Genomic DNA, 12,388 nt, shown 5'->3' on the forward strand with positions numbered 1-12,388 from the left:
TTCCCATAAACTATGACTATAATGGTGATGAAAATACTTGCAAGTCCTTCATAAGGGAAAATTGAATGAGATGGTTGGTGTAAGGGATTTTCAATAAACCTGATAAATGTCACCCACAAACTTCTAAATATTTTTGTTGCAGTAGGATTGATAGTGGAGAAAAGCTAAAATCTACTACAAACATCTAATTGTTTAGTGATATAAATGCTTTATACATCAACAAATACTTTATATACAAGATGACCATAGCAGTAAAAACTGATCTGTGTTGTTTTGGATTTTGTGTTTATAAGCAGCTGAAATAAGCCTTTCTATTAAAAGTAATGTTTTACAGAAATTGTCAGAATTTTGAAATTAATGAATTACATGTCCACTATAAGATGGAAAGTAGAGCAGAAAAAAAGCAAGAGATTCACAGCAGAGTTCTTATATAGCTTTGTTTAGCATTCATCAACTCAAGTGACGTATCTCTAACTCTAATCCAGTACTCCAGTACCTGTCTCAAACACAGCAAAATATATTATTTTGTCAGTCAGTGAATATTAAATAAAGTGGCACCTTTTAATAATTTATTACTTAGATCCCTGAGTTTGCAAAAGAATTTTCAATATTCATATAATGTCTTCATTTTCCTTTTCTCTTAGCATTAGTTATTTGTAGTTTCTTCTTCTTCCGTGGCCCTTTGCTTTACTCCTATTGCAGTCCTCAACTTTCCCTCTCTGATATCTACTCTACTTTTCTTTTTTACAAGAAAGCTATCATATACTGTGTAGCTATTAACAAGCAGTATTAAATTGAAATAGATTTGTGCAATTAAATTATATTTCTTGATGCGATATTCATATTCTTAAAAACAAATAACCATAAAAATACATTGACTTAATTTACAGTATTATTATTATTTATTAATTTATTTTTCTGCGGTGCTGGAGGGATTGAATCCAGGTCCTTGCACAAAGCTAGGCAAGCACTCTACCACTTGAGATATACCTCCTGCCCTTTTTGCTTTGCATTTTGTTTTTTGAGGTAGGATCTTGCTTACTTTTCCTGTGCTCACCTCAAACTTATGATTTTTCTTCCTCCACCTCTCAAGTACTTGGGATTATAGGTTTGCTATATCTACTAGCATTGGCAAAAAATTAAAGCATTGTTCAAATTGCAGTTACCTATATATTGAAGTTTTCATATTTGGAACATAAGCAATTATGTTATATTCTTTAAATACTACAGCATATTTGATTTATATTTGTATTTAGCAACTTTATACAATGGTTCAGATTTGTTAGTAGTTTGTGATGAGTATTACATCATGATTAAGAGTTTATAAGAAAGTTATAATCTTTGCACTGAACATTGTTTTGTTATATGAAAGATATTTTCTTTCTTATGTTATTTTGGTAAAATTGTTATGATAGAAGTGTTTTCCAGCTAGAAATATGTTACTTAATTTAAAAAACTCTCTGGCTTTTAGATTAAACTTCAATGAAAAAATGCTTACTTATATGAAGTGTTAGATTTGACTTTGTTAAACCAGAACTTCGTCATTATTAATAGATTGTATGCCATAACATTAACTAGCAAATGTAATATTTGGTACTGTTCCATACTTTTTTTAAAGAGCTGCACCTTTAGAAAGAAGTACTATTCATAATATAAGACAAAATAACTACAAAATAATCTATCTGTATTCTTCAAAATCAAAGAATATTCTAAGTTTTACATTTTAAAGAATGTTCTGATCAATTTGATGTCATAATGTACCCAGGCCTTAAAGTGAAAATAAAAATGGAAGCTGATTTCTTATATATATATTTCCACACACAGAATAATAGAAGAAATGTTAGAATATGAATCTGCAGTGGAAATATGGCCATAATAGAGCTTCTTTATAATTATCTGTTCAAAATAGACAGTTCCAGTTTCTTTCTGTAGCACTGAGAAGAAATTGAGATGTTTTGTGATAAATAACATGAAATACAAGTAAGAAAAATTAAGCTTAGGTGAAATTTAGAGAATAGAAAAAATGCCAAAAACAATAGCATGAAATTAGTCTGCATGACCAGGTCCCAAACAGGTGTCTTTTCCTTGTACCATATAAAGCTCATCTTTGTGCATAAAATTGAAAAAAAAACTTGTAGGACTTTGGACTAAACTACAATTGATTAATGTCACCTACAGTTATATATTTTTATATTGCTGGAGACATGAAAATTAATTGAAGATAGGCATATTTGGAGGATGGTCTACAATATTGATTTCATTCTAATTAGAAGTACAAAACTTTCAAAAGAAATATCACTTTATTGTAGAGTTATTGATACAAACTAAGGAAGAGATGCTTAAACTGGGTGTATTATAAACAATCATTACTTTTATTAATTCTGCATTTTAAAGCACATAATAGTAATAATAAAAAATATGTTGAAATACATTGTAATAAATATTTGGTGCCAGGTGTGCTTTTAGGCACCTAGATTTTGTAACAACTGCTTGAATCACTTTTTTATGTGATAAAAGTCACAGAGAAGGTAAGCAATTTGCCTAAGATCATACAGTTGTAGCAAGGTGTGATGTCTCAAGCCTGTGATCCAAGCTATTGAGGAAGTAGTGATTGGAGGAACATAGTTTGAGGCCAGCCTCAGCAAAAAAGTTGAGACTTCATTTCAACCAATAAGCAGGGCATGCAGGTTAACACCTGTAGTCTCAGCTATGTGGGAAGCCATAAATAAGAGGATTGTAGTCTAGGCTGGCCAGGGCAAAAACAGAAGACCCTAACTGAAAGATTTCTAAAGAAGATAACTAAGGGATGGAGGAGTGGCTCACTTGGTAGAGTGACTCCCTAGCAAGTGTAAGCCCTGAGTTCAAACCCCAGTACCACTAACACAGAGTTGTAGAGCTAGAATTTGAATGTACTCCTTCTAGCTCCCATTCTTATAAATTTGAACCTGCTTGTTTTTATTTTATATTCTCCTCCCCAACTTATTCTATTTTCTTAATTTAGCCTATTTTCCCCTTTACATCATATCTGCCTTTACTTGGCCCAATTTCTATAGAAGGGCAGAATGATCAGGCAAATGAACTTGAGTAGGGATAAGAGCCACACTTAAGGCTGATAAGAGAATAAACCTCTTTTGTTCCCCATTTGCTTTTCTTACTTGTATCCTCAGTGATTTGGATCCCACAACATTTGATTTTTTTTTAAGCTGTCTAAAAAACAGTTGCAACAGATTTGTGCAAGAAGGTTAAGACATATGTCTATAATAGGCATAATTCCAGGCATAATCTGTAAGACTGTATTGATTCTAGATATACACAGGTGTCTGTCCAACCAATCACTCAGATTAAAAATATAATGACAAAGAATATGCCTCTTTAATCTCTAATTCATGGAAAACTTCCAAACAGGAAAAAAATAGTAAGATACATTATAATATACTCTTTTAGATGTAGTGTATGGACTTGGGGATAAATTTTTGGTTGTTATTTTGATAATATTGTCACTAGAGATAATACAGAAAAGGGGAAAATTGCTAAAGATTCCAGTAAAACTGTGAATTTTATATTTCAATAAAGACTGTAATGTCTTGTTTTATAAATATGGAAAATTAACCATTTACTTTTATAAAGGGAAGCTCAATTTATTTTTCATGACTGAAAAATCAAAGTAATAAAGAACCAAAAGAAGAAATCTGCTTTCTTGGGAGTAATTCAATTATGTGACTCTCAGAAGTGTGCCAGTTTCATTGAGGCTTTAAATATGGCTATTTATTTATCTTAAAAGAACACAACAAAAAATTAATTAAAATTAATATTACTTATGTTTACTTTGGGCCAATTTTAGAAAGCTTTCACTACTTAAAATATCAACTGCAATAACTATCAAATAAAGTGTTCCACATTTTCTAATATTAGGTACTTTTTGAATATTATATGCTTATCTCAGACTTAATAAGGTTACTCTGTGACATGTTTTGGTGCATATCATTAACTTCAACTACTTTGCATTCAACTGGCAGTAGTATGGTGTGGAGCAGTTGTATTCTCATAATATAACAAGGACACACTAAGGCAGTCCTTGCTAAGAAGGACCAACAAATATTTACCTTTCATAAATCCAAGGCTCTTATTGGTCATCAGTTTTTTGATTGTTGAGCACTTTGAACAGCATACAATACTCTATCTCTCTCAAAGTGCCTTTTATGTTGTTACTGTTATTTTTCTACTTTTGAAAAACCATTTCCCTTACCACCTAACAGGTCCATTCCTTTCTATATATATATATAAGAAATGTTTCTTCACCTTGATCTCAAATGAAGAGAGAGAGGGAGAGAGAGACAGAGAGACAGAGAGAGATGCTATTGGTTCTGTTTCTCTGGAGAACGCTAAGTCACACACTACTCATATGCAGTCCATGGTTTAGCAGCATGAGCATCAACGAAGAGCTTGAAAAAAATGCAAAAACTTGGATCACACAACATAGAATAGATCTACTAAAATAGAATGTACATTATAACAGATTTTGTGAAGATTTGTGTATGCATTAGAATTTCAGGAGGACTACATTTCTCTGAGTTTAAAAGTACACATTTTTTACTTATTTGTATTCATTTTCTTTCTTTTTCTTGGCTTATTGCTCTGAATAGGAACTTCAAGACTTTGTAGCACAGGAGTGGAAAAAGTGGACACCATTGCCTTGTTCCTGACTTTAGGAGAAATGGTTTCAGTCTTTTTCCATTAAGTATGATGCTGGCTATAGGTTTGTCATGTATAGCCTTTTTTATTTTTAGACACATTCCTTCTAGTCCTAGTTTCATCAGAACTTTTATAATGGAAGGATGTTAAATTTTCTTGAAGGCTTTTTCTGCATCTATTGAGGTAATCAAGTGGTCTTTTGTCTTTGATTCTGCTAATATATAGTATTACATTTAATGATTTGCATATGTTGAACCATTTGTGCATCCCTGGGATAAAGCCAACTTGGTCATAGTGTACAATCTTTTTGATGTGCTGTTGAATTTGGTTTGACATTATTTTACTGAGGATTTTTATGTGCATGCTCATTAAACAGATTGACCTGTAATTCTCTTTTTTTGTTCTATCTTTATCCGGTTTTGAGATGAGTGCAATACTGGCTTCATAGGATGAGTTTGGCAGTGTTCCTTCTCTTTTGACATCATGGAAAAGTTGAAGGAGTGTTTGTGTTAGTTTTTTCTTTAAAGGTCTGGAAGAATAGGTAAGGAAGAAGTTAAGCCAATCCTATTCACATACAACAGATGATCTTATATCTTATACCTAAAAGACCCAAAAACCTCCACCAAAAAACTAAACACTGTACATACTTTCAGTAAAGTAGAAGGATATGAAATCAATGTAAAAAATCAGTAGCTTTCTCTATACCAACAATAAAGAGATTGAGAAAGAATATAGGAAAACAATTCCATGTACAATAGCATCAAAAAAAGAAATTAAATACCCAAAAATAAAATTAACAAAGGATGTGAATGACCTCTATAAGGAAACAAACCATTGAAGAAAGAAATCAAAGAAGAACACAAAAGATGGAAATATCTCCTATGCTCATGGATTAGTAGAATCAACATAGTAAAAATGGTTATACTACAGAAGGCAATCTACATGTACAACATGATTCTCATCAAAATTTTTATGACATTCATCACAGAGATTGAAAAATCCACCCTAAAGTTCATTTGGAAGCACAAAAGACCACAAATAGCCAAGGCAAAACTGAGCAAAAAGAGCAACACTGGAGGTATCACAGTACCTAAGTTCAAACTACACTACAAAGCAATAGCAATAAAAACGGCATTGTTCTGGCAGAAAAACAGACATGAAGACCAGTGGAACAGAATGGAAGAACCAGATATTAATCCATACAGCCACACCCACCTAATTTTTTACAAAGGCACCAAAAACATATGTTGGAGAAAAGACAGCCTCTTCAACAAATGTTACTAGAAAAACTGGATATTTGCCAGCAGAAGACTGAAACTAGATACATGTTTGTCACCCTATACAAGTAACAAAGTGGATTAAGGACTTTAATATAAGACCCAAAGCTAGTGCAAGAAAGAGCAGGGAACACACTGGAACCAATAGGCATAGGTGGTGACTTCCTCAGTAAAACTCAATTGGCTCAGCAACTAAAGGAAAGGATAGACAAGTGAGACAATATGAAATTAAAAAGCTTCTGTACAACAAAAGAAATGGTTTCTAAATAAATGAGGCTATCAATAGAATGGGAGAACATTTTTGCCAGCTATCAGACAAGGGACTCATAACCAGTGTATATAGGAAGCACAAAAAACTAAACTCCTCAAAATTCAATGACCCAATGAAGAAATGAGTAAATGAACTGAACAGAGCCTTTACAAAGGCTAAAAAATACATGAAAAAATACTTATCATCTCTGACCATAAAGGAAATGTAAATCAAAACCGCATTAAGATTCTACCTCACTACTATTAGAATAGCAACCATCAAGAAAACAAACAACAACAAATGTTGGTGAAGATGTGGGGGAAAAGGAACCCTCATACACTGTTGGTAGAATGTAAGTTACTGAAACCACTATGGAAACCAGTATGGAGGGTCCTCAAGAAAACAAAAAGTAGATCTGCCATAAGATCCAGCAATACCTATCTTAGGGATATACCTGAAGGAATGCGAGTCAGGTTACAACAAAGGTACCTATACACCCATATTTATTGCAGCACTAATCACAATAGCTAAGCTATGGAAACACCCAAGATGCCCAACTAGTGACGAATAGATTAAGAAAGTGTGGTATTTATATATAATGGAATTTTACTCAGCCATAAATAAGAATGAAATTTTGTCATTTGCATGTAAATGGATAGAACAGGAGAACATCATCCTAATTGAAGTGATCCAGAAGTCACTTCTCTCTCATATGTGGAATATAGACCTAATACAAATGCAGGAATAGTATGAAAGAAACACTGGCCACACTAAGGGGGGGTCATATACTTAAGGTGTAGGGTAAAAGAAGGAAACTAAGAAGTTCAATATGGTTGATATACTCTCTACACAAGAATGAATTTAGAAATCTTAAACTGAATGAAACTACCATGAGAAAGGGACTAAGGTAGAATGAAGAAAATTAGAGGAAATCAACCAACTGGGGTTATAATACATATATACATGAACATATCTCAAGGAAACTCCCTGTGTAGCTACCTTTACCTCAAATAAGCAAAAATGTCATTTTTTGCTATTTTCTTTTTTCTTCTACAAAATTGGAGAACAGGAGCACCAAAGAGTTCCCGTGGGAGTAGGGGGTGGAGGGAAAAGGGGTTAGGAGGATGAATATGGTGCAAAATCATACATGCATGTATATAAATGCAAAAAACTTATACCAGTGGGGGAATAAAGGGGAGCAGGGAGAAGGTAAACCTAAGTATGATTTATTTGCTACATTGTAAGAATCTTTGTGAATGCCACAATATATCTACATCCAGAATAACAAATGGAAAAAAAGTATACCTTTCTCAGTATGATTATATTAGGTGAATAGCTATCTCTCCTAGATGGTCATATTTCTATGAACAAGGTGACTACCTTAGTTTCTTGTCCAAATTAATTGAAGGCAATATGAAGACAATCACAATTGACATTAAGTAGCACAGCATTGAAATCAATTCAAATTCTTGTTATTTACATCTTATCACATCCTTAAAATATTTTGTGTCTCTTAATTATGCTTCCTATAAGGTTAAATTTTACGGATGTGTGAATTAGTATATCAATAAGATGACCCAAAATGGGATATAAACAAAACTATCATTCAGAGAAAATATTCATGCTTGATAATCCATGATAGCCATTTGTCTTTGATTGTTAATTCTAAAGTAAAGAGATATTTATCCCAAGAAACTATCTTGCTTTGTCTCTGGGTTTCAGTGTCTCTAAATTACTCTATAAAAGTATTTCTCCTATAGTTTTGCTTTATTTTACTATAACTTTGTTTTGTTTTATAATGAAGAACACTTTTACTATATTTTCTATGACTAAATAGCTCTAATTTATTTATGGGCTATGTTATTTAATGGAATAGTTGCTCTTGAGTTCATGAGTATCTGTAAATTGCATTCATTTGGGCCAGGCATCATTCTTCTTTCTGCACCCTTGTCTTCATCCTCAGACTTCTTTTCTGAGTTAAGATATCAAAGCAACAATATTTTCTTTTTTCTTTAACATTGTACAATGTCATTCAACAATTTAATAAGAGATCCAGAAACAGATTATATGATTTCTGGATAATAAGTTCTAATGTCATCATGTATATTTTAATAATTGTGCTTTTCAGACAAACACATATTTACAATTTAGGAATGATAAAATTAAATTTCTGTGGGGCTTTGGCTATTATGCTAAGATTTTCTATCATAGACAGAGTAAAACATAAAGTACTGATGTAATTTTTTAAAAATTGTTTTTAGTTAGATTAGCCCACATTCCTCTAATTGCCTTATTCCTTTTGTCTATCAAAACTTAAAAGAGAAAACTCAATCAAAAGGAACATTCTCTGCAGAGTGATCCATAATAAAATCTATTTTTCTGTCTGTACAATAGAAAAAGCAGTCATAGAAGAAGAGACACTCAGGTCTACTCACTTACGGGTACACAATAATAGAATAAGTACAGAAACCAGATTTAAAAAGCTTTTAAAAGTTTACTCATTTTTCTTCATCATTTTTAATGTAATACTAAGGAATACATTTTGTTTTCACATTGTGAGTTATTGAAACTAAGGAAGTTAAAGTTTTTTCCTTCATAATTGGGCAGATGTCTTCTTTTCAGCAAGTGAGTCAGCCTGTGTTGTAATTTGTTGAGCCACCACACTAAGTATTAGATACAAGTGTTTGGTTTAATGATTCCCACTATTCTTGTTTTATCCTACAAATATCTTCAGTTTTCTTTACTGTTTGTTCTGGTCTCTGTGGCGTAGTCAAATGTTTTTATAATAGTGCTATGGAAAACAGATACTTTTAGAAATTAATATAAAATATAATGATTATTTTCAAGTGAGCAATTCAAAAAGTTTCCAAATAAATGTTAAAAACATTGGAATAAGATTATTAAATTATTAGGTAAAGAGAAATCTAACAAAGCATATACTTAAAGGGAAAGTAACTAGATGTTTCATGTACATCATTCTTTAAGTTTACATTAAAAAAAAGAAATGAATGAATTCAAAAGCCTTGGTCTCTTTGCCAAATTATGGAAAACATGTAATCATAGAAAGAAAAATTAATACCCCAAGGACATACCTCAAGGAATGGAGGAGAGAAACTTGTGAATAGCTGTAGGAGCCTCCTGTGTACTAGCTTCTCACTCATGCCCACCCTTGCATTTCTCTGTAACAACCTAGGAAGAGCAGGTGCTGACTTTTCAGCATTGCTCATGCTATCATTCTTGCTCTTGGATAAAATCAATCTATTGATTCTTTGCTTGTGTTGAATGTATGTATCTCTATGCAATGTATTTTACTTTAACTCTTTACAAAAATCCAGTCTTGTTTTTATTTTCAACATTTTTCTTGATATAGAATAAAACATGAAAAAGAAATCCTAAAAATATTTTTACAAAAAGGCAATAGTGTTTAGAAGCCAGTTATAAACATGATTTTCAAACAAACCTAACTTAAGCTTAGTTAATTACACAGTTATGAATCCTATTTTTAAATGTGTTTAAATTTAAATAGTGGGTAAGGCAAAGCTGTCCATTGTGCATATCTCTTCCTCATCTTCACAGTGTTGAATTCCTGCAGGGTTATCACAAGACCAATAAAAGAATGACCTTGGGGAAAGGGGAAATAAAAGTGAAGACAGTTCAATTTCTCTCCAAAGAATTGTTCTCAGAACAATTGAATAGACTCATGTAAGCAGGCATATCAGAAGTGTCTTGGTAAAATAACTCTAGTGAAGTGGCTATACTGTTTACAGAGAAAAGTGTTTTGTCATACACCAATGCAGCAAAGGAGCCCTTGAGAACAAGCCAGAAATCCCATTTTAGGTGATTTTCTTTTTAAAATCATGAATCTCAGATGCTTCAAAGTGAAAAATAAAGACTGTTAATAACAATGTCACTCTAAGTAAAATTGCACAAGTCATTGTAGTTTATTTGGTTTGACTGAGTTTTAATGTGTTTTGTTTCATCTTCCTTACATATGAAATGGAAATGATGACTGCTAAGGTTCTTGCTATCTAAAAAATAAATGACTCTGAGATTTGTCAGTGTTAAGTGCAGAGCAGAAAGTGTAGCTTTGTATTATTTTTGTTTGATTTATCATATTTTTTAACTCATGGTTGCACAAAGTATAATATCTTTTTTTTTTTCTAGAAACACTTGACATTATTTAAGCAGGTTTCTGGAACACCTTGGAAATAATGTGATAAAAAATTTGGGTGAGGTAGCATTATTGAAATTATATCTTAGCCATAGACTTTTTGTGGTGTATTTATTCATTTATTCATATGTGCATACATTGTTTGGGCCATTTCTCCCCCCTGACCCCCACCTCTTCCCTCTCCCCCACACCACCCTCGCTTCCAGGCAGAACCTGTTCTGCCCTCTTCTCCAATTTTGTTGAAGAGAAGACATAATCAATAATAAGAAAGACATAGTGTTTTTGTTAGTTTGAGATAAGGATAGCTTTACAGAGAGATTCCTAGCATTGCTTCCATGCATATGTGTATTACAAACCAAATTGGTTCATCTCTACCATACCTCTACACTATTTCCTGGTCACCTTCCCATAGTAACCTCTGCCAGTTTAAGATTACTATATTAGCTCCTCTACAGTGGGCACATCAAACACTTTCAAGTTTTGGGTTTCCTACCTTTCCCTATTCCTCCTGTATGTGTTCTTCCCTTAGGGTGTGACCCATGTCCAATAATATTACTGAATTAGTTTTAGGTCTAAAGTCCACATATGAGAGAGAACATACAAATTTTGGCTTTCTGAGCCTGTTAGCCATATACTTTTAATAAGGAAAAACAGATGCTCCTTCTATTTACTATACTATAGGTAATAATGATCCATAGTATTTATTTCTTTGGACAAACTATCATTCAGAGGTTTTATCATTCTTTTGAGGACCTTACAAAACTTTCCTCAATTCCTATGAAATTTTCTATTCCTTTTCTCATCCTTCTTTTACTACTGATGTCTTCAATTCAGCCATTGATGACCTAGAACATGTACTATTACAAAATCTTGTTAGTCAATTTATTTGCCTTTAGTCTGTTTTATTTCTAATTTCCTTTCATTCAGCCAATGAGTGAACCTTCAAACATATGTCTCACAATGTCAATCAACTGGTCAAAAAGTTTATCGGGTCTTCACTACCTACAAATAAATACTTAAAAAGGAAATAACATTCGAGTTCCTTACCAAATGGCTTCAAGCTTCACATGTCTAACACAGCAGTGCAGCTGTTTAGTCACAGTAGATAATTCGTGTATATTGAACATTTTTGTATACATTTCTCCCTATCCACATGATTCCTTTGGTTCTAAGTATAATTTTTTTTTGCTACAATTGGAATAACAAAGCCTGAATCTCATTTCATGACTTAACCTATACTTCAGACAGAAATTAAGTACAACTGTTTAAGAAGTACCTGGAATTATATTTGCCAATCTATATCTTCTTTATTCCAATTGAGTTGAATAAATATGGTATTTGTGTTCCTAAAGAAATACTTTTTATTTTCTTAACTCTTTGTATCAGAGTTATCTTCTGCATAGACTGAATCATAAATTTTTCCCTCTTTATTGGGTCATTGTATCAGTATTAAAAAATGTAATCCTTTTGTAGCACTCAAGTTGCAAAGTGCTACATCTAGTTTGGAGTATGATGCTTGGCTTTCAGAATCACACATTAAACTTTCTAAATACTTTGCTTTACATAAATGATGCATATGATGACTCCTGTTAATTGCAAGGAAACTTGAAAAGGCATATATCACATTTTAAATTGGAACTAGTCATCACACAAAATAAATGAAAATTATGCTGCATGGTAAACAAAAACTGATGTACAAATAAAAGCAAATACTGACAGAGTTTATAACACAAAATTAATACACAGAATATTTGATGAATAACATAAAAATGAAAGTGTTTTAATATGCCAATTTGGCTTTTCCATATGAATTAAGAACCATATTACTTAAAAACTCAATGGTTTATAGCTGAAGAATTTTCTTCACTTCCATAAAATTCTCATTTCAATTTTAAAATATGTATGGTTGCTTTGAATGTTCTATGAAGTGTAGTATATTTCCATCTATATTTCCAAGTTCTAAATATTTGGATAATATATCATGTCTAAGAATGATAT

The sequence above is a fragment of the Castor canadensis genome, chromosome 9, assembly GCF_047511655.1.
Source record: "Castor canadensis chromosome 9, mCasCan1.hap1v2, whole genome shotgun sequence".
Lineage (NCBI taxonomy): Eukaryota > Metazoa > Chordata > Mammalia > Rodentia > Castoridae > Castor > Castor canadensis.